Source organism: Heptranchias perlo, chromosome 1 (genome assembly GCF_035084215.1).
Source record: "Heptranchias perlo isolate sHepPer1 chromosome 1, sHepPer1.hap1, whole genome shotgun sequence".
Taxonomy (NCBI): Eukaryota; Metazoa; Chordata; class Chondrichthyes; order Hexanchiformes; family Hexanchidae; genus Heptranchias; species Heptranchias perlo.
The window spans coordinates 9,304,287-9,331,884 of record NC_090325.1 but is presented as its reverse complement, the minus strand read 5'-3'; positions in this window follow the sequence as shown (position 1 = coordinate 9,331,884).

The following is a 27,598-nucleotide window of genomic DNA, read 5'->3' as shown; positions in this document are numbered from 1 at the left end:
CCATCCTACACAATATTCCTCCTCTCTATATCCTCATCGTCTCCTCCTATGACTCATTCTGCCCCACAAATTTTTTTTACGCAACGAGTTGTTATGATCTGGAATGCACTGCCTGAAAGGGCGGTGGAAGCAGATTCAATAATAACTTTCAAAAGGGAACTGAATAAATACTTGAAGGGGGAAAACTTGCAGGGCCATGGGGAAAGAGCGGGGGAATGGGACTAATTGGATAGCTCTTTCAAAAAGCCAGCACAGGCACGATGGGTTGAATGTCCTCCTTCTGTGCTGTATCATTCCATGATGATATGATTCTGTGATGACCTCAAAGCTGTGGACATCCTTACCTCCCTCACTCTTCCCTGCTTTCAACAGTCTACAGACCTGTTGAAATCCAGTTAGGCCGCTTGAAGGCAGAAAAGCTGTACTCCCCTTAGCCTGGATTGGAACCCAGTTCCCTTCTGACCCACTGCATCCTTCATCTGAGCCCTACCAAGCTGTGTGTATTATCTGCAACAATGGTCTATTTGAGACATCACCAGGGCTCCGACTTTGGAACAAGTTCAACCGATTTGCTTGACCTTAATCAACGCTTGAGGCAATCCAGAAGGTAGCTCGTCCTATGGCCTGCTTAATGTGTTTACACTTGATTTTGGTGACAGCCTAAAAGGGCTCCCTTGCTCAACTGCCCCGTCCGTTTAAAAAAAGGGTCTGAAATCGACCCATAGGAGAATCTGTGACATGTATCACTGGAGACAATTGCCTTCACACACTGCCTTTGATCTACTGGGTTAAGATTCCTTTGCCTGTGGCAAACAGTTTGAGCTCTGCTCGAGCTGGGCTGTGCGGATCTGTGTGAAATACTGGAGAGCTGGTTCCTTCAGTCTCGAGTCAGACATGAGGCATTTTTACATCCATCACAGGCCCACTTGATCCTGTCAGCCAACCGAAACAGCCCGTAATTAATCATGGGGAGCCAATGTTGTGGCATTAGATTCTTGTTAAATGTACAAGATTCCTTGTCACAACATGTCCCATTCGATTAGCTCTCTGCCAGTGAGGGAGACCCTATTGACTGAATGCAGAACACCAAGCTAAACCTTAGCTCATGTGTTTACGCAAAAATAAAAGAGGCTCATTGACCTGTGATTTTGAAGACCCTTCCTGGAGTCAGCTAGTTGTGAAGAAAAAAAAAATCACTTGACTCTCCTAATAGTGTCCCAACTCGTACCAAGTCCCGGTCTCCCATCACCCCTGTTCTCACTGACTTACATTGGCTTTCAGTCCGGCAACACCTCGATTTCAAAATTTTCATCCTTGTTTTCAAATCCCTCCATGGCCTCGCCCCTCCCTATCTCTGTAACCTCCTCCAGCCCTGCAGCCCTCCGAGATCTCTGCGCTCCTGCAAATCTGGCCTCTTGTGTATCCCCTATTTCCTTCGTCCCACCATTGGCGGCCGTGCCTTCAGCTGCCCAGGCCCCAAGCTCTGTAATTCCCTCGCTAAACCGTTCCGCCTCTCTACCTCTCTCTCCTCCTTTAAGACGCTCCTTTAAAACCTACCTCTTTGACCAAGCTTTTGGTCACCTGTCCTAATATCTCCTTATGTGGCTCGGTGTCAAATTTTGTCTTACAATGCTCCTGTGAAGCGCCTTGGGATGTTTTACTATGTTAAAGGTGCTATATAAATTCAAGTTGTTGTTATTTAGCAAGTAAATGCTTTGCCCCCAGGTGGTATAGAGCCGTACTAACAAAGAAGGCCTGAGGCTCGATGTTCAGTCTGTGCTGAGTTAGCTGAGGCAGGGCTCAAGGTGCATCAAATAGATTCACATCTCCTTAGATGGGAGAGTTAAAATCAGCCTGGGTTTGCCACTCTTCGTTGCTGTCTGGTCAATCCAGCTGAAAAGTGTGCATGTCTGTTGAGTGGGAGCCAGGCTGGGCTCAGCTGCGACATTATCCGTGGTCCAATAGCCCGCTGCCACTAACTGTCTAGGTTCGCGTAAGATGAGTAGTCCACTTGGGGTGAGGTATTGGAAGGCTGATGGCCCGCTCACCCACCTACATTGGCTCCCGGTCCGGCAACGCCTCGATTTCAAAATTTTCATCCTTATGTTCAAATCCCTCCATGGCCACGCCCCTCCCTATCTCTGCAACCTCCTCCAGCCCTAAAACCCTCCGAGATCTCTGCGCTCCTCCAATTCTGGCCTCTTGCGCATCCCTGATTTCCTTCGCTCCACCATTGGCGGCCGTGCCTTCAGCTGCCTAGGCCCTAAGCTCCGGAATTCCCTCCCAAACCCTCTCCGCCCTCTACCTCTTTCTCCTTCTTTAAGATGCTGCTTAATACCTATCTCTTTGATCAAGCTTTTGGTCACCTGTCTCTAATATCTCCTTATGTGGCTCGGTGTCAAATTTTTGTCTGTTAACGCTCCTGTGAAACGCCTTGGGGATGTTTTACTACGTTAAAGGCGCTAAATAAATGCTAGTTATTATTGTTCTTGTTGGTGAAACCGTGCTCCATTCTGAGTCAGTGTCTTCAGGAGAGAAGATTATCAGCAGGACTTACATTGAGTTACATCGAAACTACAGCACAGAAACAGGCCATTCGGCCCGACTGGTCTATGCCAGCCTTTATTCTCCACATGAGTCTTCTCCCTTCCTACTTCATCTAACCTTATTAGCATATCTTTCTATTCCCTTCTCCCTCGTGTGTTTATCTAGCTTCCCCTTAAATGCATCTATGCCATTTGCCTCAACTACTCCTTGTGGTAGTGAGTTCCACGTTCCAACCATGGTAAAGAAGTTTCTCCTGAATTCCCTATTGGGTTTATTAGCGACTATTTTATATACATGACCTCTAGTATTGGGTAAATAACCAAGAACAGAAAGTACTGTGTAATAAGGAAGCAGCCACTCCCAGAACTGGAGTGAAGCAGAACGAGTTCTCGCGATGAGCGCCTTTCCCCTAAGCTAGCCCTGAATTCTGTCATTAATCACACAGAATTCAGCCATTGTATCTGACTTTCCCATCTTGGTTCATGCCATTGACTGTCAATCCTCATAGGCCCAGGCTCTGCTGCTTTCTTGCCCCGTCACTGATATCGTCCGTTATTTACTCTCAAATTATTTTATAATCTACAGGCTTTAAAAAGAAATAAGCTTGGCATCATTTAGCCAATACTTCTTAATTTACCTGGTCTTCTTTCCTCCTCTTTTTGACTATTAGAGTATGGCGTACTATGACCTTTCAACCTCCACTGAGATGTTTCAATTAAAAATAAATAAAAGGATTACTAATTACATAAGAACATAAGAAATAGGAGCAGGAGTAGGCCATGCGGCCCCATGTTACAGGCTTCAAATGGTGATATTTTCTTTTACTTCCTTGTCTACGGTGTCAGCTGTGGCTCAGTGGGTAGCACACACGCCCTGGTTAGAAGTTCATGGGTTCAAATCCCACTTCAGGGACTTGAGCACAAAATCCAGGCCGACAGTCCCAGTGCAGTTACTGAGGAATTGCTGCACTGTCGGAGGTGCCACCTTTCGGTATGAGATGTTAAACCGAGGCCATGTCTGCCCTCTCAGGTAGATGTAAAAGATTCCATGGCATTATTTGGAAGAAGAGCAGGGGAGTTCTTCTTGGTGTCTTGGCCAATATTGATCCCTCAACCAACACCAAAAAAAATTCTGAGGAATAGTATTAATTAGAAAGGCACAGATTAATCAAGGACAGTCAGCATGGATTTGTTAAGGGAAGGTTGTGTTTGATTGAATTTTTTGAGGAGATAACAAGGAGAGTCGATGTGTAGTCTACATGGATTTTAGCAAGGCTTTTGACTAGGTGCCACATGGCAGGCTGGTCAGAAAAGTAAAAGCTCATGGAATCCAAGGATAAGTGGCAATTTGGATCCAAAATTGACTCAGTAGCAGGAAGCAAAGGGTAATGGTTGACGGGTGTTTTTGTGACTGGAGGGCTGTTTCCAGTGGGGTTCCGCAAGGCTCAGTACTAGGTCCCTTGCTTTTCGTGGTATATATTAATGATTTAGCCTTAAGGTGGCATAATTAAGAAGTTTGCAGATGATACAAAAATTGTCCATGTGGTTGATAGTGAGGAGGAAAGCTGCAGCAAAATATCAATGGACTGGTCAGGTGGGATGAGAAATGGCAAATGGAATTAAATCCGGAGAAGTGTGAGGTAATACATTTGGGGAGGGCAAACAAGACAAGGGAATACACAATAAATGGGAAGATACTAAGAAGTGTAGAGGAACAGAGGAACCTTGGAGTGCATGTCCACAGATCCTTGAAGGTAGTAGGACAGGTAGATAAGGTGGTTAAGAAGGCATATGGAATGCTTTCCTTTATTAGCCGAGGTATAGATTATAAGAGCAGGGACGATATTATAGAACTGTATAAAAGACTAGTTAGGCCAAAGATAGAGTACTGCGTGCAGTTCTGGTCACCACATTACAGAAAGGATGTAGTTGCACTAGAGAGGGTACAGAGGAGATTTATGAGGATGTTGCCTGGACTGGAGAATTTTAGCTATGAGGAAAGATTGGACAGGCTGGGGTTGTTTTCTTTGGAACAGAGGAGGCTGAAGGGAGATTTAGTTGAGGTTCATAAAATTATGAGGGGCCTAGATAGAGTGGATAGAAAGGATCTATTTCCCTTAGCAGAGAGGTCAATAACCAGGGGGCATAGATTTAAAGTAATTGGTAGAAGGATTAGAGAGGAGTTGAGGAGAAATTTTTTCACCCAGAGGGTAGTGGGGGTCTGGAACTCACTGCCTGAAAGGGTGGTAGAGGCAGAAACCCTCATCGCATCTAAAAAGTACTTGGACATGCACCTGAAGTGCTGTAACCTACAGGGCTACGGACCAAGAGCTGGAAAGTGGGATTAGGCTGGACACAGACACGATGGGCCGAATGGCCTCTTTCTGTGCCGTAAATTTCTATGATCCTATGATTCCATGAAAATATTATCAGGTATCACATTGCTGTTTGTGGGATCTTGATGCTTGCAAATTGGCTGCTGCGTGTCCTACATTACACCAGCGATTATACTTCCAAAGCACTCCATTGGCTGTAAAGCGCTTTGGGACGTCCTGAGATTGTAAATGTGAGTTATTCTTCTTCTACTTCCATACAATGAATGCCTTACATGAAAATGCTCATTCCTCCTACATAGAATCTACAGCACAGAAATAGGCCGTTCAGTCCATGCCGGTGTTTTACACTCCATACCAGCCTCCTCCCACTCTAATTACCTCTTCCCACCCTGCCCCTCTATCCCTCTATTCCCATCTCCCTCCTGTACACATCACGCCTCCCCTTAAATGCATCAATGCCATCTGCTTTGTGGCAGCGAGTTCCACATTCTCACCACTCTGAGTGTAGAAAACGCCCTCCTAAATTCTTGATTTGATCTGTTAGAGGCTGTTAAATATTCACGCCCTCTTGTTCTGGACTCACCCGCTGGTGGAAACAGTTTCTCCACATCCACCCTATCGAACCCCTTCATAATTTTAAAGACCTCTATCAGGTCTCCTTTTAGTCTTCTCTTTTCCAGGAATAAGAGTCCCAGCCTGCTCAACCTTTCCTGATAGTTGCATCCTCTCAATTCTTGTAGCATCCTTGTAAATTATGAAGAGTTTTGATAGAGTAAATGGGGAGAATCTTTTTCCACTGACAGGAGGGTCGGTAACCAGAGGACACAGATTTTGGATAATTGGCAAAAAGGCCAGGTGGGGGGAAATGAGGAGAATTTTGTTTTACTCAGCGAGTTGTTATGGTCTGGAAGGCACTGCCTGAAAGGGTGGTGGAAGCAGATTAAATAGTAACTTTCATAAAAATCATAGAACGGTTACAGCAGAGAAGGAGGCTATTCGGCCCATGTAAGAGCAATCTAGTTAGTCCCACTCCCCTGCAGCCCTGAAAAATAGAATAGCCCTTTCAAAAGGGAATTGGATATATACTTGAAAAGGAAAGATTTGCAGGGATATGGGAAAAGAACGGGGGAGTAGGACTAATTGGATAGCTCTCTTTCAGAGAGTCGGCACATGCACAATGGGCCAAATGGCTTCCTTCCGAGCTGTATCATTCTATGACAAATCTTTTCCGCAGTTTCTCCAGTGCTTCAATATCCTTTTTTGTCGTATGGAGACCAGAACTGTGCACAATGCTCCAAGTGAGGTCTACCATCTATCTCTCAAGCATACCTTAGATGGCTCTGTTACAGGTACCTAGTGATGGTACAAAGTTTGAGGCCACATGAAAGAGAATCACTAAAAAGAAGCCTGTATTTATATAGTTCATGCCTCTCGGAAACATATCACAGTGCTTCACGGACAATAAATTACCATCAAGTGCTGTTTTGTAGGCATTGTGGCAACCATTTTGCCCATCGCATGATCCTACAAGCAAAGCATGTCTTTGGTAGTGTTGGCCAAGCCACTGGGAGGACTCCACTGCTCTTCTTCGAATAATGCCCTCTTTGTTCTGGACTCCCCCACCATCTTTAATGTCCACCTGAACAGGGAGAAGAGGCCTCAGTTTAGGGCCTTCAGTAAAGGGGCAGTGAATAGCAGCTTTCTGAACTCATGCGTGCCGTTCCCTGTAAAAGTAACACTTCAGCATAACGGCCTACAATGGTTCTTTTTAATTTGTCTGACAAAGACTCACCTAGAGGTGCCTGACCTACCCATTGGTCCTTCCGTTTCCTTGGCATTTCCAAGGATCAGGTCCAGGAGCCTGATGGCCTGTCGCTAAGCTCTCTGTACTTTTCTGTCCCATTGTTTTTGATGTGCATCGGGAAAGTGCTGGCTACATGGAGCTGAAGAGAGGTTCACCAGAATGATTCCGGGGCTAAAAGGGTAAATTACGAGGACAGGTTGCATAGACTAGGCTTGTGTTCCCTTGAGTATAGAAGATTAAGGGGGGATCCAATTGAGGTGTTTAAGATGATTAAAGGAGTTGATAAGGTAGATGGAGAGAAACCATTTCCTCTGGTGGGGGGAGTCCAGAACAAGGGGGCATAACCTTAAAATTAGAGCAAGGCCGTTCAGGGGTAATGTCAGGAAGCACTTCATCACACAAAGGGTAGTGGAAATCTGGAACTCTCTCCGCCAAAAAGCTGTCGAGGTTAGGGGTCAATTGAAAATTTTAGAACTGAGATTGACAGATTTTTGTTAGGCAAGGGTATTAAGGGGTTACGGAACCAAAGCGGGTAGATGGAGTTAAGAGACAGATCAGCCATGATCTAACTGAATGGCGGAAAAGGCTCGAGGGACTGAATGACCTACTCCTGTTCCTGTGTTCCTAAAGTGCTTTATGGACCCAGGATTAGCTCCCATGGTAGCCCGATGGGTAAGGGCATCACCTGGCATTGTACTAAGGTCCCACTCTGTGCTAAGCTAGTTGACTTTAGTTAGGATAGCAATTGATAGAGTCCGATTGACCTCGCCAGGGTTCCTGCTCCTGATTGTTATCGACTACTGTCCAGTGACCCCTGCTGAATAACACGTCTGTTGATATTGAATAGCACAGGATCAGCTGTGGCTATAGCACGGTCCACCGCCCCCGACTCCCCCACCCACCCCAACCCCACTCCATCCACAGTCAAATAGGCTTGATAAGCAGAGTGGTTGGTTGGCTGGGGTACCAGAGGGGTCCTTGTGCCTGTAAACTCTCACCTCTGAGTCAGAAGGTCGTGGGTTTAGGCCCCACTCCAGAAACATGAGCTCATAATCTAGGCTGGCACTGCAATGCAGTACTGAGGGAGTGCTGCACTGTTGGAGGTGCAGATGAGATGTTAAAACTAAGGACCTATCTGCCCTCTCAGGTGGATGTAAAAGATCCCATTGCACTGTTTCGAAGAAGAGCAGGCAAGTCCTGGTCAATATTTATCCCTCAACCAACCTCATTAAAATAGATTATCTGGCCAATGATCTCAGTACTGTTAAGCATTTGCCTACATTACAATAGTGACCACGCTTCAAAAAAGTACGTCATTGGCTGGTAAGTGTCTTGGGAGGTCCTGAGGACATGAAAGATGCTATATAAATGTAAGTTCTTCCTTTTTAAAATTGGGGAAAAAAGACTCAATGATGACTTAGTATTGTGTTGCCATTATGTCATTCTGAGAGCTTTCGTACTTCATGTGCACCTGTCAGTTGTGAACTCTTACTCAGGTATTCATACTGGCAGGAGAAGGGATCGGCAGTAAATGTCATTGTGTGTAAGTGAAGACAACAACGTCCGAATCTCATTAAGTTTTCTTTCGGTATGGTTCCTGACAGACCACATTCCTGATTTGCTGCTTAGCTCATTAAAGACCTCGGTCAGGTCTGTTAAATAGAATCGTAGAATTTTACAACGCATAAGGAGGGCGTTCAGCCCCTCGCGTCTGTGCTGGCTCATTGAAGGAACTATCCACTCCCCCCTGCCCTTTCCCCGTGGCCCTTTTAATTCTTTCTTTTTCAAAACATTTACCCACTTCCTTTTTAGAAGCTGTTATGGAGTTTGCTTTCACCACAGTTTTGGGGCAGGCGATCGAGGGGCAGGCATTTGAGGGGCAGGTATTCTGGGGCGGGCAATCGAGGGGCGGGGTTTCGAGGGGCGGGCATTTGAGGGGCGGGGCTTCGAGGGGTGGGCATTCCATGTCCTAATGGCGGAGCGGGGGCAGCTCTGAGGAATCTGCCAATCCTGCTTTCGAGGCTGAAAAGCCAATTCGGTCCACTCAATGCAAAGCTGAACTCTGTTACTATCCCGTACATTGCCCCTTGGCGACATCATGCGGATAGGAACAGACTTCAGGAGGACATAGACAGACTGGCGCTCATGGATCGGGCCCTTCTCGCCTCCTTTACACTGGCGAGGTTGAGAAGCCATGGGAAACCCGTGCAGGTAAAGAAAAATTCATTTCAGACTTAGAATCAACAAATAATTTAATGCCTCAACTATTTCAGTGAGGTACATTGGCCCCTTTAACAATCCGCCCTCCGTCATTAAGTAGGGATGGGATTTCTGGGTTTCGGATGTGCGCGCATCTAAATGTGCCTGGGTTAAATCCGGAAATGGGCATGTTGGAGCCAGGTTACGGTCGCCCTTCAAAAAGCTGCTATTTTAACCTCCCACCCGCCCTCAACAGGCCTGTTCTTTGGGGTTAAAATGACTTCCTTGAGCACAAAATCCAGGCTGACACTTAGTGCAGTACTGGGGGAGTGCTGCATTGGCGGAGGTGCCGTTTTTCGGATGAGATGTTACACTGCGTCTCTATACGCTACGGCACTATTTTGAAGCAGAGCAGGGGAGTTCTCCTCGGTGCCCTGGTCGATATATATATTTTTTTATTCGTTCATGGGATGTGGGCTTCGCTGGCGAGGCCGGCATTTATTGCCCATCCCTAATTGCCCTTGAGAAGGTGGTGGTGAGCCGCCTTCTTGAACCGCTGCAGTCCGTGTGGTGACGGTTCTCCCACAGTGCTGTTAGGAAGGGAGTTCCAGGATTTTGACCCAGCAACAATGAAGGAACGGCGATATATTTCCAAGTCAGGATGGTGTGTGACTTGGAGGGGAACGTGCAGGTGGTGTTGTTCCCATGCGCCTGCTGCCCTTGTCCTTCTGGGTGGTAGAGGTCGCGGGTTTGGGAGGTGCTGTCAAAGAAGCTGTGGCGAGTTGCTGCAGTGCATCCTGTGGATGGTACACACTGCAGCCACGATGCGCCAATGGTGAAGGGAGTGAATGTTTAGGGTGGTGGATGGGGTGCCAATCAAGTGGGCTGCTTTGTCCTGGATGGTGTCCAGCTTCTTGAGTGTTGTTGGAGCTGCACTCATCCAGGCAAGTGAAGAGTATTTCATCACACTCCTGACTTGTGCCTTGTAGATGGTGGAAAGGCTTTGGGGAGTCAGGAGGTGAGTCACTCGCCGCAGAATACCCAGCCTCTGACCTGCTCTTGTAGCCACAGTATTTATGTGGCTGGTCCAGTTAAGTTTCTGGTCAATGGCGACCCCCCAGGATGTTGATGGTGGGGGATTCGACGATGGTAATGCCGTTGAATGTAAAGGGGAGGTGGTTAGACTCTCTCTTATTGGAGATGGTCATTGCCTCAACCAGTATCACTTAAAACAGGTTATCTGGTCATTTATCTCAATGCTGTTTGCGGGATCTTGCTGTGCATGTCTCCTACATTGTACAGGTGTAGTCACTGTTATAATGTGGGGAAACACAGCAGACAATTTGCACAACTCTTTGGAGTGGGACTTGAACCCACAGCTTTCTGACTCAGAGGCAAGAGGGCTGAGCCATGGCTGATAACTTGGACCTTCATGATGGCTCCCTTGAAACGGGTAAAGAATTGTATCGACTGCAGGCCCTCATCTATCCTGCCACAATATTGCTGAAGTATGCTTTCTTCTGCAAGGAAAAGAACAATATCCATTGAATGAGCAGAGATCATGAAATGAGTAGCTAAAGCTTTGTTTATGGCCTGATGCATAGTACAATGGAATTTGAAGTTGCTAGCACCAGATTTTCTAAGAGCTGAGTCAAAACTGATCTTAGCTTTAGAGAACTGAGCTATGAGGAAAGACTGGAGAAATGTGAGGTACACTGCTTCAAACTATGATAATTAGGTTTGACAGCTCTCCAGGATTGTCCTGCAGTCCCTAGGAAATAACGTTACTCTCCTGGACACTGCTGTGAGCAACGCCCGGCAGAAAAATCATAAGGGCATTAAAAGTTTTTTTTAAACTTTCTTTGAACACTTGTAGTTATTAGTTATTAAAATATTGGAGATGGAAGAAAGTGCTGTTTGATTGGGCCCCTATGATTTTTGTCATAGTTTGAAGCAGTGTTCTGGTTTTACCTTTTCTGTACTGTTTAGTATCTTCTCGACTCCAAAAATTCACCTCTCAGTAGCCCCCTCTCAAGAACATAAGAAATAGGAGCAGGAGTAGGCCATTGGGCCCCTCGAGCCTGCTCCGCCATTCAGTAAGATCATGGCTAATCGTCTACCTCACATTTCTCTAGTCTTTCCTCATAGCTCAGTTCTCTAAAGCTAAGATCAGTTTTGACTCAACTCTTAGAAAATCTGGTGCTAGCAACTTCAAATTCCATGGTACCACGCATCAGGCCATAAACAAAGCTTTAGCTACTCATTTCATGATCTCTACTCATTCAATGGATATTGTTCTTTTCCTTGCAGAAGAAAGCATACTTCAACAATATTATGGCAGGATGGATATGAGGGCCTGCAATACAATTCTTTACCCGTTTAAAGGGAGCCATCGTGAAGGTCCAAGTTATCAGTCATGGCTCAGCCCTCTTGCCTCTGAGTCAGAAGGCTGTGGGTTCAAGTCCCACTCCAAAGAGTTGTGCAAATTGTCTGCTGTGTTTCCCTACATTACTAACAGTGACTACACCTGTACAATGTAGGAAGCACGCACAGCAAGATCCCTCAAACAGCATTGAGATAAGTGACCAGATAATCTTTTTTTAGTGATGTTGGTTGCGGGATATATATCGAACAGGGCACTGGGGGGAACTCCCCTGTTCTTCTTCAAAATAGTGCCATGGGATATTTTGGAGAGGACAGACAGGGACACAGTATAACGTCTCATCTGAAAGACGGCACCTTTGACAGTGTAGCACTCCCCCAGTACTGCACTGGGGCTAACAGCCTGGATTTTGTGCTCCAGGAGTAATTTAAACCCCAAAGAACGGGTGGGTTGAGGACGGGTGGGAGGTTAAAATAGCAGCTTTTTGAAGCACGATCACAACCCGGCTCCAATGCGCCCACTTCCGGGTTTAACCCAGGTACGTTTGGATGCGCGTACATCCGAAACCCGGAAATCCCATCCCTACTTAATGTCGGAGGGCGGATTGTTAAAGGGGCAACTTACCGGATTGAAATAATTGAGGTATTTAATTTTTTGTTGATTCTAAGTCTGAAACCAATTTTTCTTTACCCGCATGGGTTTCCCATGGCTTCTCAATCTCTCAGTGTAAAGGAGGCGAGAAGGGCCGGATCCATGAGTGCAGAGACCTAAGCAAGTTCTCCAGCCATGTGAGGCTGAATATCCAGCCTTTGTGTCCGAACGAGCTATAGAGGAAACTACAGGAGCATTCAGCTGTGAAGGCTGCCACAGGTCATCTGTGATCCAGCAGATTCCAAGCAGTAACCCCTTCATGGAAGTTGTAGATGTCTGCTGGGAATGCACCATTGGACCAATTACAATGGACCCTATGGAAATAATGTATAATGAGCCCCTGAAGTGCGATCATCTCAGATCTCAGAAAATCAGAAGACGTCCACAGATGCCTGTCATCCATTCCACGCTGAAGAAAATGCAAGAGAAATTGGAGTTGTACTGGGCCTAGGACCTTGCCTTGCAATTCTGCTGCTGCCTCTCATCATCGCATTGCCTCAGAGGTGACAGAAGCCATAGTATTAGAATTTTGGCGTGCTGAATCCATCGGGAAGAATCATAAACTGGATGACACAGTGTAGAGGAAATGCCAAGCAGTGAAAAAAACTCCTTCTACATTACAGCAAACATTAGAAAGTGAAACTGTTGGTGGAACCATGCTGAAGATAAATATCAGAACACAAGTAGGTAAAAGATTTGCAAATTATGTAAAGTTCATATAGAGGTATTGTCATTATGGTAATGATAAACTGTAAGACTAAAAATTCATTTTGCAGATATCGTTGATTGTTTTGAGCTTTGCCTTATCATTAAGAGATTGGACCTGTTTGTGTATGTTTCAAAATAAATGGTCTTTTGAAAATAGGAGGCTTGATGAAGCATGGAGTGCATTTTGTGGAGTCAGTTGTTAACTCTGTGTTCCATAGATGCATCTTTTTCTATTTATCTATGTGGAATGAAAAATCATCTTTTCAGCAGACTTTTAAATTAAAAAAGAAGTTATAAAATTGCAGGAACAACCAATGTTTTAACGGAAATGCTCATTTGCTCAAATTAGCGATATTTTGATTTATCATGGGTCTTCATTTCCAAATATCAAAAGCTGGGAATATTGTAGCACGAATTATTCTTAGTTAACCTTAAAAAGTATTCTTTGCAGATTTCCAAATATGCATGTTTTCTATGATATACCCTGTGATGCGGAATATTATAAAGAGGAATATTGGAGAAATGTTTGAATATACGTAGAATCGTCATAGTGTCATAGTGCTCTGAATAAAGAGAATCATTGTAAAAAAAAACTTACCTGCTACGATTGGACTCCCCCCCACAATGACCTAAGACCCCCCTCCATGGGTAACCCCCACCCTGATGACCAAGACCACCCTCCACGGGTAACCCCCACCCTGATGACCAAGACCCCCCTCCATGGGTAACCCCCACCCTGATGACCAAGACCCCCCTCCATGGGTAACCCCCACCCTGATGACCAAGACCCCCCTCCATGATGACCAAGACCCCCCTTGATCGAAAACTCTCCCCCCACCCCCCACTGTCCTCCACAGCATCAGACTCCCCCTACAATGTCCTACACAGCCCACAATCTCAACCCCTTACCTCCTCTAGCCAATTTCCACCTGCTTTCCCTCCTAACACATAGCCAGCCTGTCAATCTGGCACCCACTGAGTTCCAAGCTCCAGGTCAAAATCACACCCCAAGTCTCTGGAGTGGGAATTGAACCCACAACCTCTTACCTCAAGAGGCAATGAGTGCTACCCACTAAGCCACAGCTGATTCTGGGTGTTAGTGAGTTAAAGGTGGGAACATGCGATGAGCCACTAACCACACGTGAAAAGATCCACGATTTTTTTGGAGTGGAACCTTCTATTACCGGACCTCTGTTGCATCAGTTTGACCTGCAGTGTCAGGTTGGTACACCCTGGCATGGTTTGATCCAAATCCCTGTTATGATATGATCTACACTACGCTATACTGCACTACATTATTCTATATACAAATCATCTGAACCCCTCGATTAGATTCCAGCCTGTAACCCACTCCCGGGTATCTACTATTCTACATATAAACCACCCGAACCCCTCGATTAGATTCCGGCCTGTAACTCACTCCAGGGTATCTGTTATTCCATATATAAACCCCCCGAACTCTCGCCTGTAATCTCCTCCAAGTCAAAGAGCATCTGACTGAATCAAACCCTTTCAAAAATGGTGTCCCTGAGCCAATTTGGATCTATCTTGACTTAATAGATGATAGATGTTTGCAGTGATGTAAAGGCCATCATCAATCTCATCGTAGACCGCGTATATAAAAGAACAACATAACACAGGCCCTCAGGGCTAAATTGGAGACTGTCCTTTGGTTTTAATGGCCTACTTCAAGAAGCTATATTAGATTTCATGTCAGGAATATGCTTAAAACTGTACCTGCTGTTTCATTTGAAATGCAAAGATTGTCCACATTCCTTCTTTTGTTGGGTACAGTTGGTGTCAGGAGTGAGATTTGAAACTGAAGTAAAATTTCAAAAATGATCCCAATTTAGTGCTAACTCGTAAACACCGAATTTGGAGCAATTTGGGTCTGATGTGGATTGTTCGTTTTTTTAAAAAAATGTTGGAAGTCGTTCCCGTTTCACCTTTTCTCTTATTAAGAAACCTAAAGGCCAAAGCCCGAAGCACAGGAATCCACGAAGGTTGAATGGGGTCAGGGGGAAGAAGAAATAAATCAAGAAATAGTGGTTATTTGAAAGGATTTGGGGTATAAAAAACTGTAGCTTGAACGAAGGTGGGAAGTCTGAAAGAAAAGGGTGGCACAGCTTTAGGAATTCAAGTAGGAGATGGGGAGGAAGGCACATCACCTTAAACCAGAGGATTTAACATACACTGGAAGAGTGCCTGTGGTCAGTTGGTCATAACGGATCCAGTTATCCCGAATCCCCCACCATCAACATCCTGGGGGTCACCACTGACCAGAAACTTAACTGGACCAGTCACATAAATACTGTAGCTACAAGAGCAGGTCAGAGGCTGGGTATTCTGCGACTCACCCCCTGACTCCCCAAAGCCTTTCCACCATCTACAAGGCACAAGTCAGGAGTGTGATGTAATACTCTCCACTTGCCTGGATGAGTGCAGCTCCAACAACACTCAAGAAGTTCGACACCATCCAGGACAAAGCAGTTCGCTTGATTGGCACCCCATCCACCACCCTAAACATTCACTCCCTTCACCACCGGTGCACCGTGGCTGCAGTGTGTACCATCCACAGGATGCACTGCAGCAACTCGCCAAGGCTTCTTCGACGGCACCTCCCAGATCCGCAACCTCTACCACCTAGAAGGACAAGGGCAGCAGGTACATGGGAACAACACCACCTGCACGTTCCCCTCCAGGTCACACACCATCCCGACTTGGAAATATATCACCTTTCCTTCATCATCGTTAGGTCAAAACCCTGGAATTCCCTGCCTAACAGCACTGTGGGAGAACCTTCACCACACGAAAGCGACTCACCACCACCTTCTCAAGGGCAATTAAGGATGGGCAATAAATGTTGAACTTGCCAGTGACGCCCACATCCCATGAACGAATTTTTTAAAAGTCAGTTCGTCATGCAGGATCTTATTTATTGATATAAACCCTTACTTCTATTCAGAGTGAATGGAGTAGAGTCCATGATATGGTAAGAAGTAAGCAAGAAAGAACTTGCATTTATACAGCGCCTTTCACGACCTCAGGATGTCCTTTCCAGCCAATGAAGTACTGTAGAAGTGTAGTCACTTTTGTAACGTAGGAAACTCAGCAGCCAATTTGTGCACAGCAAGATCCCACAAACAGCAATGTGATAATGACCAGATAATCTGTAATTAGGTGTTGGTTGAGGGGGAAGTATTGGCCAGGATACCGGGGAGAGCTCCCGCTGCTCTTCTTCGAAATAGTGCCATTGGATCGTTTACGTCCACCTGAGAGGGCAGACGGGGGCCTCGGTTTAACGTCTCACCTGAAAGACGGCACCTCCGACAGTGCAGCACTCCCTCAGTACTGGCACCGGGAGAGTCAGCCTGGGTTTTTGATTGTGGAGTAGGATGGAGTGAGGCCGGAGTGAGGCCATGGAGGGGGTTTGAAGATGAGAATTGTGAAATCCACGCTCTGAGGGAGGAACTGGGAGCCAGCAAAATCACGAGACAAGTGAAGGGTTTTTTCGAAGAGACAGTGGGATGTGTACATGTACGGGTATGGAATCCAAGTGCTGCTTTGCTGACATAGCTGTGTCTGCTTTAAGAGCACCTGTGCTTTATTTATATTTTTTTCCTCCCTGGGGCGATCGTTCAAAAGTGCAGTGACTGTTGCATAGCCTACTGAGGTAAGCCTTTGGACTTTTTCCTGCATGTCTACTCTCAGCCAAACAGACAAAGCTGTCAAAACTGGGGGGAAACCTAGAGTGAGAGATGTTGGGAGTTAGTGCATGATGGACTAAAGGTGAAGTCTTATGTCAAACAAACTATTCCTCTATACCCTCCCCCATGCCGACAGCTGAAAATATTTCATTTGACGGACATGTTTCATTCTGACTGCTTCTCCTTGGCGTCAAGTCACATCAGTTAAAAACATATCAATACGTTTTTGGTAGGTCTACTGGGCTGCAAGACAAAGAAACATAGGAACAGGAGTAGGCCATTCTGCCCCTCGAGCCTGTCCCGCCATCTAATCAGATCATGGCGGATCTGTACTTCAAATCCACTTACCTGCCTTTGATCCATATCCCTTGATACCATTACCCAATAAGAATCTATTGATCTCAGTATTAAATTTAATTGAACCCTTATATTAATTTTAATTGAACCCCAGATTTAATTAAAGCCCATGGGATTAAAGGGACAGTGGCAGCATGGATACAAAATTGTCTAGGGGACAGAAAGCAGAGACTAGTGATGAATGGTTATTGTTCAGACTGGAAGGAAGTATACAGTGGTGTTCCCCAGGGGTCAATATTAGGACCACTGCTCTTTTTGATATATATTAATGGCCTGGACGTGTAATTTCAAAGTTTGCAGATGACACAAAACTCGGAAATATAGTAAACAATGTGGAGGATATTAACAGACTTCAGGAGGACATAGACGGACTGGTGAAATGGATAGATGCATGGCAGATAAAATTTAATACATAGAAGTGTGAAGTGATGCAATTGGTTGGAAGAATGAGGAGAGGCAATATAAACTAAATGGTACAATTTTAAAGGGGGTTCAGGAACAGAGAGACCTGGGGGTGCACATACACAAATCTTTGAAGGTGGCAGGACAAGTTGAGAAAGCTGTTAAAAAGCATATGGGATCCTGGGCTTTATTATTAGAGGTATAGAGTACAAAAGCAAGGAAGTTATGCTAAACCTTTATAAAACACTGGTTAGGCCCCAGCTGGAGTATTGTGTTCAATTCTGGGCACCGCACTCTAGGAAGGATGTCAAGGCCTTGGAGAGGGTGCAGAGGAGATTTACTAGAATGGTGCCAGGGATGAGGGACTTCAGTGATGTGGAGAGACTGGAGAAGCTGGGGTTGATCCCCTTAGAACAGAGAAGATTCAGGGGAGATTTGATAGAGGTGTTCAAAATCATGAACAGTTTTGACAGAGTAAAGAAGGAGAAATTGTTTCCAGTGGCAGACGGGTCGGTAACCAAAGAATACAGATTTATAAAGTGATCGGCAAAAGAGCCAGGGGCGACATGAGGAAACATTTTTTTACGCAGCCAGTTGTTATGATCTGGAATGCACTGCCTGAAAGGGCGGTGGAAGCAATAGTAACTTTCAAAAGGGAATTGGGTAAATACTGAAGGGAAAAAAATTACAGGGCTATGAGGAAAGAGCAGGGGAGAGGGACTAATTGGATAGCTGTGTCAAAGAGCCAGCACAGGCACGATGGGTCGAATGGCCTCCACCTATGCTGTACCTGCTATGATACTATGATACTATGAATGTTCCAGAACAGAAACATGTCATTCGGCCCATCATGTTTACACCAGTATCTCTCTCCACATCAGCTACTTAAGTCTAATCTTACTCTGCTGCTCACTGCCCATACGTTTCAATATTCCTCTTTTTCAAACAACGACCTGATTCCTTTTTAAATGAATCTGTGGCAGAGAATTTCACATTCTAACCGTGCTCTGTATCTAATAGGGAATTCAGGAGTAGTTGGGGTGAATAGTATAGATGCATTTAAGGGGAAGCTAGATAAGTACATGAGGGAGAAAGGAATAGAAGGACATGCTGATAGAGTGAGATGAAGTAGGGAGGGAGGAGGCTCGTGTGGAGCATAAAAGCCGACATGGAACAGTTGAGCCGAATGGCCTGTTTCTGAGCAGTAAAATTCTATGTAACTCTCTGTAACATCCCCTTTAATTCTTTGACTGATTGACTCAAATCCATGCCCTCTTGTACCAGTCTCATCAACCAATGCGAACAATGGCCCCTAACTCACCACTGAATGTACATTGCTACTAGGGGGTGTAATGGACGGGAAATACATCAAACTGCACATCTCCCTTATTTTTGTGCTGTCATATTGGCGAGCATATTATGCGACCACCCCCAAATCCGCTGGAGGAAAGGGGCAGGGCCTTGCATAACTATGACCCACCCCAAATTCCCCGCCACCCCCCACCCACCCAGTTTCCTGCCATAAGCTGAAAGGAAATCAATCACTATTAACTACATTATATCCCTTCTTAATATCGACCTCCTTTATCCTCAACCTTCTCAGCTTTGGCGAAAAGAGTCCTAACTTCTCGAGCCTCTCCTCATTGGGAGGAGTCAGTGTGTGGAGGTGGGAGAGAGGGGTCAAGATGTTGAGTGTGGGAGGGAAGAGTCAGTATGTGGAGGGTAGGTGGGAGGAGTCAGTATTTGGAGGGTAGGAGGGAAGAGTCTGTATGTGGAAGGTAGGAGGGAGGAGTCAGTATATGGAGGGACAGAGGCAGGAGTCAGTATGTTGAGGGCAGGAGGGAGGTGTGAGTATGTGGATAGTTGGAGGAATGAGTCAGTCTGTTTGGAGTAAGAGGGAAAATTCAGAATCTAGAAGGCAGGAGAGAGGATTCAGCATGTGGAGGGTAGGAGGGAGGTGTCAGTATGTGGAGAGTCGGAGGGAGGAGTCAGTATGTGGAGGTAAGAGGGAGGAGTCAGTATGTGGAGAGTTGGAGGGAGGAGTCAGTATGTGGAGGTAAGAGGGAAGAGTCAGTTTGTGGAGGAGGGCGGCAAGAGTCAATATGTGGAGGGTAGGAGGGAGGATTCAGTATGTGGAAGGTTGGAGGGAGGAGTCAGTATGTGGAGGGTGGAAGGGAGGAGTCAGTATGTGGAGGGTGGAAGGGAGGAGTCAGTATGTGGAGGGTGGAAGGGAGGAGTCAGTATGTGGAGGGTGGAAGGGAGGAGTCAGTATGTGGAGAGTTGGAGGGAGGAGTCAGTATGTGGAGAGTTGGAGGGAGGAGTCAGTATGTGGAGGGTGGAAGGGAGGAGTCAGTATGTGGAGGTAGGAGGGAGGAGTCAGTATGTGGAGGGTGGAAGGGAGGAGTCAGTATGTGGTGATAGGAGGGAGGAGTCTATATGTGTAGAGTAGGAGGGAGGAGTCAGTATGTGGTGATAGGAGGGAGGAGTCTATATGTGTAGAGTAGGAGAGAGGGGTCAGTGTGTAGAGGTAGGAGAGAGGGGTCAGTGTGTGGAGGTAGGAGGGAGGAGTCAGTGTTTTGAGGGTAGGAGGGAAGAGACAGTATGTGGAGGGTTGGAGTGTGGAGTCAGTATGTGGCGATAGGAGGGAGGAGTCTATATGTGTAGGGTAGGAGGGAGGAGTCAGTATTTGGAGGGTAGGAGGGAGGAGTCAGAATTTGGAGGGTAGGAGGGAGGAGTCAGTATTTGGAGGGTAGGAGGGAGGAGTCAGTATTTGGAGGGTAGGAGGGAGGAGTCAGTATTTGGAGGGTAGGATGGAGGAGTCAATATGTAGAGGGTAGGTGGGAGGAGTCAGCATGTGGAGAGTAGTAGAGAGGAGTCAGTATTTGAAGGTAGGAGGGAGGAGTCATTATGTGCAGAGTAGTTGGAGGGGCCAGTAAGTGGAGAGTCGGAGGGAGGAGTCAATATGTGGAGAGAAGGAGGGAGGATTCCGTACGTGGAGCATAGGCGATTGGAGTCAGTATGTGGAGGGTAGGAGGGAGGTGTCAGTTTGTGGAGGAGGGAGTCAAGAATCAGTGTGTGGAGGGTAGGAGGGAGGAGTCAGTATATGGGGGGACGGAGGCAGGAGTCAATATGTGGATGGTAGGAGGGAGGAGTCTGAATGTGGAGGTAGGAGGGAGGAGTCAGTATTTGGAGGGTAGGAGGGAAGAGACAGTATGTGGAGGGTTGAAGTGTGGAGTCAGTATGTGGAGGGTAGGAGGGAGGAGTCAGTATGTGGAGGGTAGGAGGGAGGTGTCAGTATATGGAGGGTAGGAGGGTGGAGTCAGTGTGTAGAGGGTTGGTGGGATGAGTCAGTATGTGGAGAATAGGAGGGTGGATTCAGCCTCTGGAGGGTAGGAGAGAGGATTCATTATGTGGAGGGTCGGAGTGAGGAGTCAGTATGTGGACAGTAGGAGGGAGGAGTCAGTATGTGGAGAGTCAGAGGGAGGTGTCAGTATTTGGAGGGTAGGAGGGAGGAGTATTTATATGGAGGGTATTTGATGGAGTCAGTATGTGGAGACTCGGAGGGAGGAGTTAGTATGTGGAGGGTCGGAGGGAGGAGTCAGTATGTGGAGAGTGGGAGGGAGGAGTCAGTATGTGGAGGGTAGGAGGGAGGAGATAGTATGTGGAGAGTGGGAGGGAGGAGTCAGTATGTGGAGGGTAGGAGGGAGGAGATAGTATGTGGAGAGTAGGAGGGAGGAGTCAGTATGTGGAGTGTAGGAGAGAGGAGTCAGTATGTGGAGAGTAGGAGGGAGGAATCAGTATGTGGAGAGTAGGAGGGAGGAGTCAGTATGTGGAGGGTAGGAGGGAGGTGTCAGTAGGTGGAGAGTAGGAGGGAGGAGATAGTATGTGGAGAGTGGGAGGGAGGAGTCAGTATGTGGAGAGTGGGAGGGAGGAGTCAGTATGTGGAGAGTAGGAGGGAGGAATCAGTATGTGGAGAGTAGGAGGGAGGAGTCAGTATGTGGAGGGTAGGAGGGAGGTGTCAGTAGGTGGAGAGTAGGAGGGAGGAGATAGTATGTGGAGAGTGGGAGGGAGGAGTCAGTATGTGGAGGGTAGGAGGGAGGTGTCAGTATATGGAGGGTAGGAGGGTGGAGTCAGTGTGTAGAGGGTCGGAGGGAGGATTTGATATGTGTAGAGTAGGAGGGAGGAGTGAGTATTTGGAGAGTAGGAGTCAGCATGTGGAGCGAAGTAGAGAGGAGTCAGTATATGGAGGTAGGAGGGAGGAGTATTTATGTGGAGGGTATTTTGAGGAGTCAGTATGTGAAGTGTCGGAGGGATGAGTCAGTATGTGGAGTGTCGGGGGGGCGGAGCCAGTATTTGGGGGTAGGAGAGAGGAGTCAGTATTTAGATGGTAGGAGAGAGGAGTCAGTATGTGTAGGGTAGGAGGGAGGAGTCAGTAGGTGGAGAGTAGGAGGGAGGAGTCAGTATGTGCAGGGTAGGAGGGAGGAGTCAGTAGGTGGAGAGTAGGAGGGAGGAGTCAGTATGTGTAGGGTAGGAGGGAGGAGTCAGTAGGTGGAGAGTAGGAGGGAGGAGTCAGTATGTGGAGGTAGGAGGGAGGAGTCAGTATTTAGATGGTAGGAGAGAGGAGTCAGTATGTGGAGGGAAGGAGGGAGGAGTCACTTTGTGGAGGTAGGAAAGAGGAGTCAGTATGTGGAACGTAGGAAAGAGGATTCAGTATGTGGAGTGTAGGAGAGAGTATTCAGTATGTGGAACGTAGGAGAGAGGATTCAGTATGTGGAACGTAGGAGAGAGGATTCAGTATGTGGAGTGTAGGAGAGAGGATTCAGTATGTGGAGTGTAGGAGAGAGGATTCAGTATGTGGAACGTAGGAGAGAGGATTCAGTATGTGGATCGTAGGAGAGAGGATTCAGTATGTGGAACGTAGGAGAGAGGATTCAGTATGTGGAACGTAGGAGAGAGGATTCAGTATGTGGAGTGTAGGAGAGAGGATTCAGTATGTGGAACGTAGGAGAGAGGATTCAGTATGTGGAACGTAGGAGAGAGGATTCAGTATGTGGAACGTAGGAGAGAGGATTCAGTATGTGGAGTGTAGGAGAGAGGATTCAGTATGTGGAACATAGGAGAGAGGATTCAGTATGTGGAGTGTAGGAGAGAGGATTCAGTATGTGGAGTGTAGGAGAGAGGATTCAGTATGTGGAGTGTAGGAGAGAGGATTCAGTATGTGGAACGTAGGAGAGAGGATTCAGTATGTGGAACGTAGGAGAGAGGATTCAGTATGTGGAGTGTAGGAGAGAGGATTCAGTATGTGGAGTGTAGGAGAGAGGATTCAGTGTGTGGAGTGTAGGAGAGAGGATTCAGTATGTGGAGTGTAGGAGAGAGGATTCAGTATGTGGAGTGTAGGAGAGAGGATTCAGTATGTGGAGTGTAGGAGAGAGGATTCAGTATGTGGAACGTAGGAGAGAGGATTCAGTATGTGGAGTGTAGGAGAGAGGATTCAGTATGTGGAGTGTAGGAGAGAGGATTCAGTATGTGGAACGTAGGAGAGAGGATTCAGTATGTGGAGTGTAGGAGAGAGGATTCAGTGTGTGGAGTGTAGGAGAGAGGATTCAGTATGTGGAACGTAGGAGAGAGGATTCAGTATGTGGAGTGCAGGAGAGAGGATTCAGTATGTGGAGTGTAGGAGAGAGGATTCAGTATGTGGAGTGTAGGAGAGAGGATTGAGTATGTGGAGTGTAGGAGAGAGGATTCAGTATGTGGAGTGTAGGAGAGAGGATTCAGTATGTGGAGTGTAGGAGAGAGGATTCAGTATGTGGAGTGTAGGAGAGAGGATTCAGTATGTGGAGTGTAGGAGAGAGGATTCAGTGTGTGGAGTGTAGGAGAGAGGATTCAGTATGTGGAGTGTAGGAGAGAGGATTCAGTATGTGGAGTGTAGGAGAGAGGATTCAGTATGTGGAGTGTAGGAGAGAGGATTCAGTATGTGGAGTGTAGGAGAGAGGATTCAGTATGTGGAACGTAGGAGAGTGGATTCAGTATGTGGAGTGTAGGAGAGAGGATTCAGTATGTGGAGTGTAGGAGAGAGGATTCAGTATGTGGAACGTAGGAGAGAGGATTCAGTATGTGGAGTGTAGGAGAGAGGATTCAGTATGTGGAACGTAGGAGAGAGGATTCAGTATGTGGAGTGTAGGAGAGAGGATTCAGTATGTGGAGTGTAGGAGAGAGGATTCAGTATGTGGAACGTAGGAGAGAGGATTCAGTATGTGGAGTGTAGGAGAGAGGATTGAGTATGTGGAGTATAGGAGAGAGGATTCAGTATGTGGAGTGTAGGAGAGAGGATTCAGTATGTGGAACGTAGGAGAGTGGATTCAGTATGTGGAGTGTAGGAGAGAGGATTCAGTATGTGGAGTGTAGGAGAGAGGATTCAGTATGTGGAACGTAGGAGAGAGGATTCAGTATGTGGAGTGTAGGAGAGAGGATTCAGTATGTGGAACGTAGGAGAGAGGGTTCAGTATGTGGAACGTAGGAGAGAGGATTCAGTATGTGGAGTGTAGGAGAGAGGATTGAGTATGTGGAACGTAGGAGAGAGGATTCAGTATGTGGAACGTAGGAGAGAGGATTCAGTATGTGGAGTGTAGGAGAGAGGATTCAGTATGTGGAGTGTAGGAGAGAGGATTCAGTATGTGGAACGTAGGAGAGAGGATTCAGTATGTGGAGTGTAGGAGAGAGGATTCAGTATGTGGAGTGTAGGAGAGAGGATTCAGTATGTGGAACGTAGGAGAGAGGATTCAGTATGTGGAGTGTAGGAGAGAGGATTCAGTATGTGGAACGTAGGAGAGAGGATTCAGTATGTGGAACGTAGGAGAGAGGATTCAGTGTGTGGAGTGTAGGAGAGAGGATTCAGTATGTGGAGTGTAGGAGAGAGGATTCAGTATGTGGAACGTAGGAGAGAGGATTCAGTATGTGGAACGTAGGAGAGAGGATTCAGTATGTGGAACGTAGGAGAGAGGATTCAGTGTGTGGAGTGTAGGAGAGAGGATTCAGTATGTGGAGTGTAGGAGAGAGGATTCAGTATGTGGAGTGTAGGAGAGAGGATTCAGTATGTGGAACGTAGGAGAGAGGATTCAGTATGTGGAACGTAGGAGAGAGGGTTCAGTATGTGGAACTTAGGAGAGAGGATTCAGTATGTGGAGTGTAGGAGAGAGGATTGAGTATGTGGAACGTAGGAGAGAGGATTCAGTATGTGGAACGTAGGAGAGAGGATTCAGTATGTGGAGTGTAGGAGAGAGGATTCAGTATGTGGAGTGTAGGAGAGAGGATTCAGTATGTGGAGTGTAGGAGAGAGGATTCAGTATGTGGAGTGTAGGAGAGAGGATTCAGTATGTGGAGTGTAGGAGAGAGGATTCAGTATGTGGAGTGTAGGAGAGAGGATTCAGTATGTGGAGTGTAGGAGAGAGGATTCAGTATGTGGAGTGTAGGAGAGAGGATTCAGTATGTGGAGTGTAGGAGAGAGGATTGAGTATGTGGAACGTAGGAGAGAGGATTCAGTATGTGGAGTGTAGGAGAGAGGATTCAGTATGTGGAGTGTAGGAGAGAGGATTCAGTATGTGGAGTGTAGGAGAGAGGATTCAGTATGTGGAGTGTAGGAGAGAGGATTCAGTATGTGGAGTGTAGGAGAGAGGATTCAGTATGTGGAGTGTAGGAGAGAGGGTTCAGTATGTGGAACTTAGGAGAGAGGATTCAGTATGTGGAGTGTAGGAGAGAGGATTCAGTATGTGGAACGTAGGAGAGAGGAGTCGGTATGTGGAGTTTAGGAGAGAGGATTCAGTATGTGGAGTGTAGGAGAGAGGATTCAGTATGTGGAACGTAGGAGAGAGGATTCAGTATGTGGAGTGTAGGAGAGAGGATTCAGTGTGTGGAGTGTAGGAGAGAGGATTCAGTATGTGGAACGTAGGAGAGAGGATTCAGTATGTGGAGTGTAGGAGAGAGGATTCAGTGTGTGGAGTGTAGGAGAGAGGATTCAGTATGTGGAGTGTAGGAGAGAGGATTGAGTATGTGGAACGTAGGAGAGAGGATTCAGTATGTGGAACGTAGGAGAGAGGATTCAGTATGTGGAGTGTAGGAGAGAGGATTCAGTATGTGGAGTGTAGGAGAGAGGATTGAGTATGTGGAACGTAGGAGAGAGGATTGAGTATGTGGAACGTAGGAGAGAGGATTCAGTATGTGGAGTGTAGGAGAGAGGATTCAGTATGTGGAGCGTAGGAGAGAGGATTCAGTATGTGGAACGTAGGAGAGAGGATTCAGTATGTGGATTGTAGGAGAGAGGATTCAGTATGTGGAGTGTAGGAGAGAGGATTCAGTATGTGGAGTGTAGGAGAGAGGATTCAGTATGTGGAGTGTAGGAGAGAGGATTCAGTATGTGGAGTGTAGGAGAGAGGATTCAGTATGTGGAGTGTAGGAGAGAGGATTCAGTATGTGGAGTGTAGGAGAGAGGATTCAGTATGTGGAGTGTAGGAGAGAGGATTGAGTATGTGGAACGTAGGAGAGAGGATTCAGTATGTGGAGTGTAGGAGAGAGGATTCAGTATGTGGAGTGTAGGAGAGAGGATTCAGTATGTGGAGTGTAGGAGAGAGGATTCAGTATGTGGAGTGTAGGAGAGAGGATTCAGTATGTGGAGTGTAGGAGAGAGGATTCAGTATGTGGAACGTAGGAGAGAGGGTTCAGTATGTGGAACTTAGGAGAGAGGATTCAGTATGTGGAGTGTAGGAGAGAGGATTCAGTATGTGGAACGTAGGAGAGAGGATTCACTATGTGGAACGTAGGAGAGAGGAGTCGGTATTTAGATTGAAGATACCTGCCAAGTGGAACCTGGTCATTTCAAGGCTGTACTTGTTTGTAGTCTCTTCTTTGACTACACAATCGTTAACTAACTGGGCCAAGAATAACATCGTGGCGCTTCCAGAAGTCCCAGAACAAAAAAGGAAAAGGGCAGGACTGCAATGCATGATTACCAAGTGTTTGGGCATGTCCTTTTCATCATTTCAGCATTGAGCTCATTGGCTGCCCGACAATATTATTTTCTTTGATGGGAACCACTAAAATGACGTGAGCCGGATGGTAGCAAGCCTAGGGTTGTGTGATGATGGGGTTTCCATTCATTGGCAAGGGCTTGAGATTGTTCTTTGGTCTTTAACTGGGACACTACTTCTGAGCCCGGACTAATAATCCAGAGTCATAAGTTCAAATCCCACCACAGCAGCTGAGGATTTTAAATTCAATTAATGAAATAAAAAATCTGGAATCAAAATACTGGTATCAATAACGGTGGCCATGAAACTAACGGTTTGTCGTAAAAACCCATCTGGTTCACGAATGTCCTTTAGGGAAGGAAACCTGCCGTCCTTACCCGGTCTGGCCTATATGTGACTCCAGACCCACAGCAATGTGGTTGATTCTTAATTGCCCTCTGAAATGGCCCAGCAAGCCACTCAGTTGTACAATTGCGCCAAAAAAAGTCATAATAAGAAGAAAACCGGACGGACCACCAGGCATCGGACCACTAGGCACCGGACACGACAAAGGCAAACCAAGCCCAGTCGACCCTGCAAAGTCCTCCTCACTAACATCTGGGGACTTGTGCCAAAATTGGGAGAGCTGTCCCACAGACGAGTCAAGCAACAGCCTGACATAACCATACTCACAGAATCATACCTTTCAGCCAATGTCCCAGACTCTTCCATTACCATCCCTGGGTATGTCCTGTCCCACCGGCAGGACAGACCGACCAGAGGTGGCGGTACAGTGATATACAGTCAGGAGGGAGTGGCCCTGGGAGTCCTCAACATTGACTCTGGACCCCATGAAATCTCATGGCATCAGGTCAAACATGGGCAAGGAAACCTTCTGCTGATTACCACCTACCGCCCTCCCTCAGCTAATGAATCAGTCCTCCTCCATGTTGAACACCACTTGGTGGAAGCACTGAGGGTAGCAAGGGCACAGAATGTACACTGGATGGGGGACTTCAATGTCCATCACCAAGGGTGGCTCGGGAGCACAACTACTGACCGAGCTGGCCGAGGCAGGTGGTGAGCGAACCAACACGAGGGAAAAACTTACTTGACCTCATCCCCACCAATCTACCTGTCGCAAATGCATCTGTCCATGACAGTATTGGTAAGAGTGACCACCGCACACTCCTCATGGAGATGAAGCTAGCTGAGCCTCTAGCCAAGCTGTTCCAGTACAGCTACAACACTGGCATCTACCCGACAATGTGGAAAATTGCCCAGGTATGTCCTGTCCACACAAAGCAGGACAAATCCAATCAGGAGATAGTTGTGTGGCACTACCACCGTGCTAAATGGGTTAGATTCAGAACAGGTCAAGCAGCTCAAAGCTGGGCATTCATGAAGCGCTGTGGGCCATCAGCAGCAGCAGATTTGTATTCCAGAACAATCTGTAACCTCATGGCCCGGCATATTCCTCACTCTGCCATTACCAACAAGCCGGGG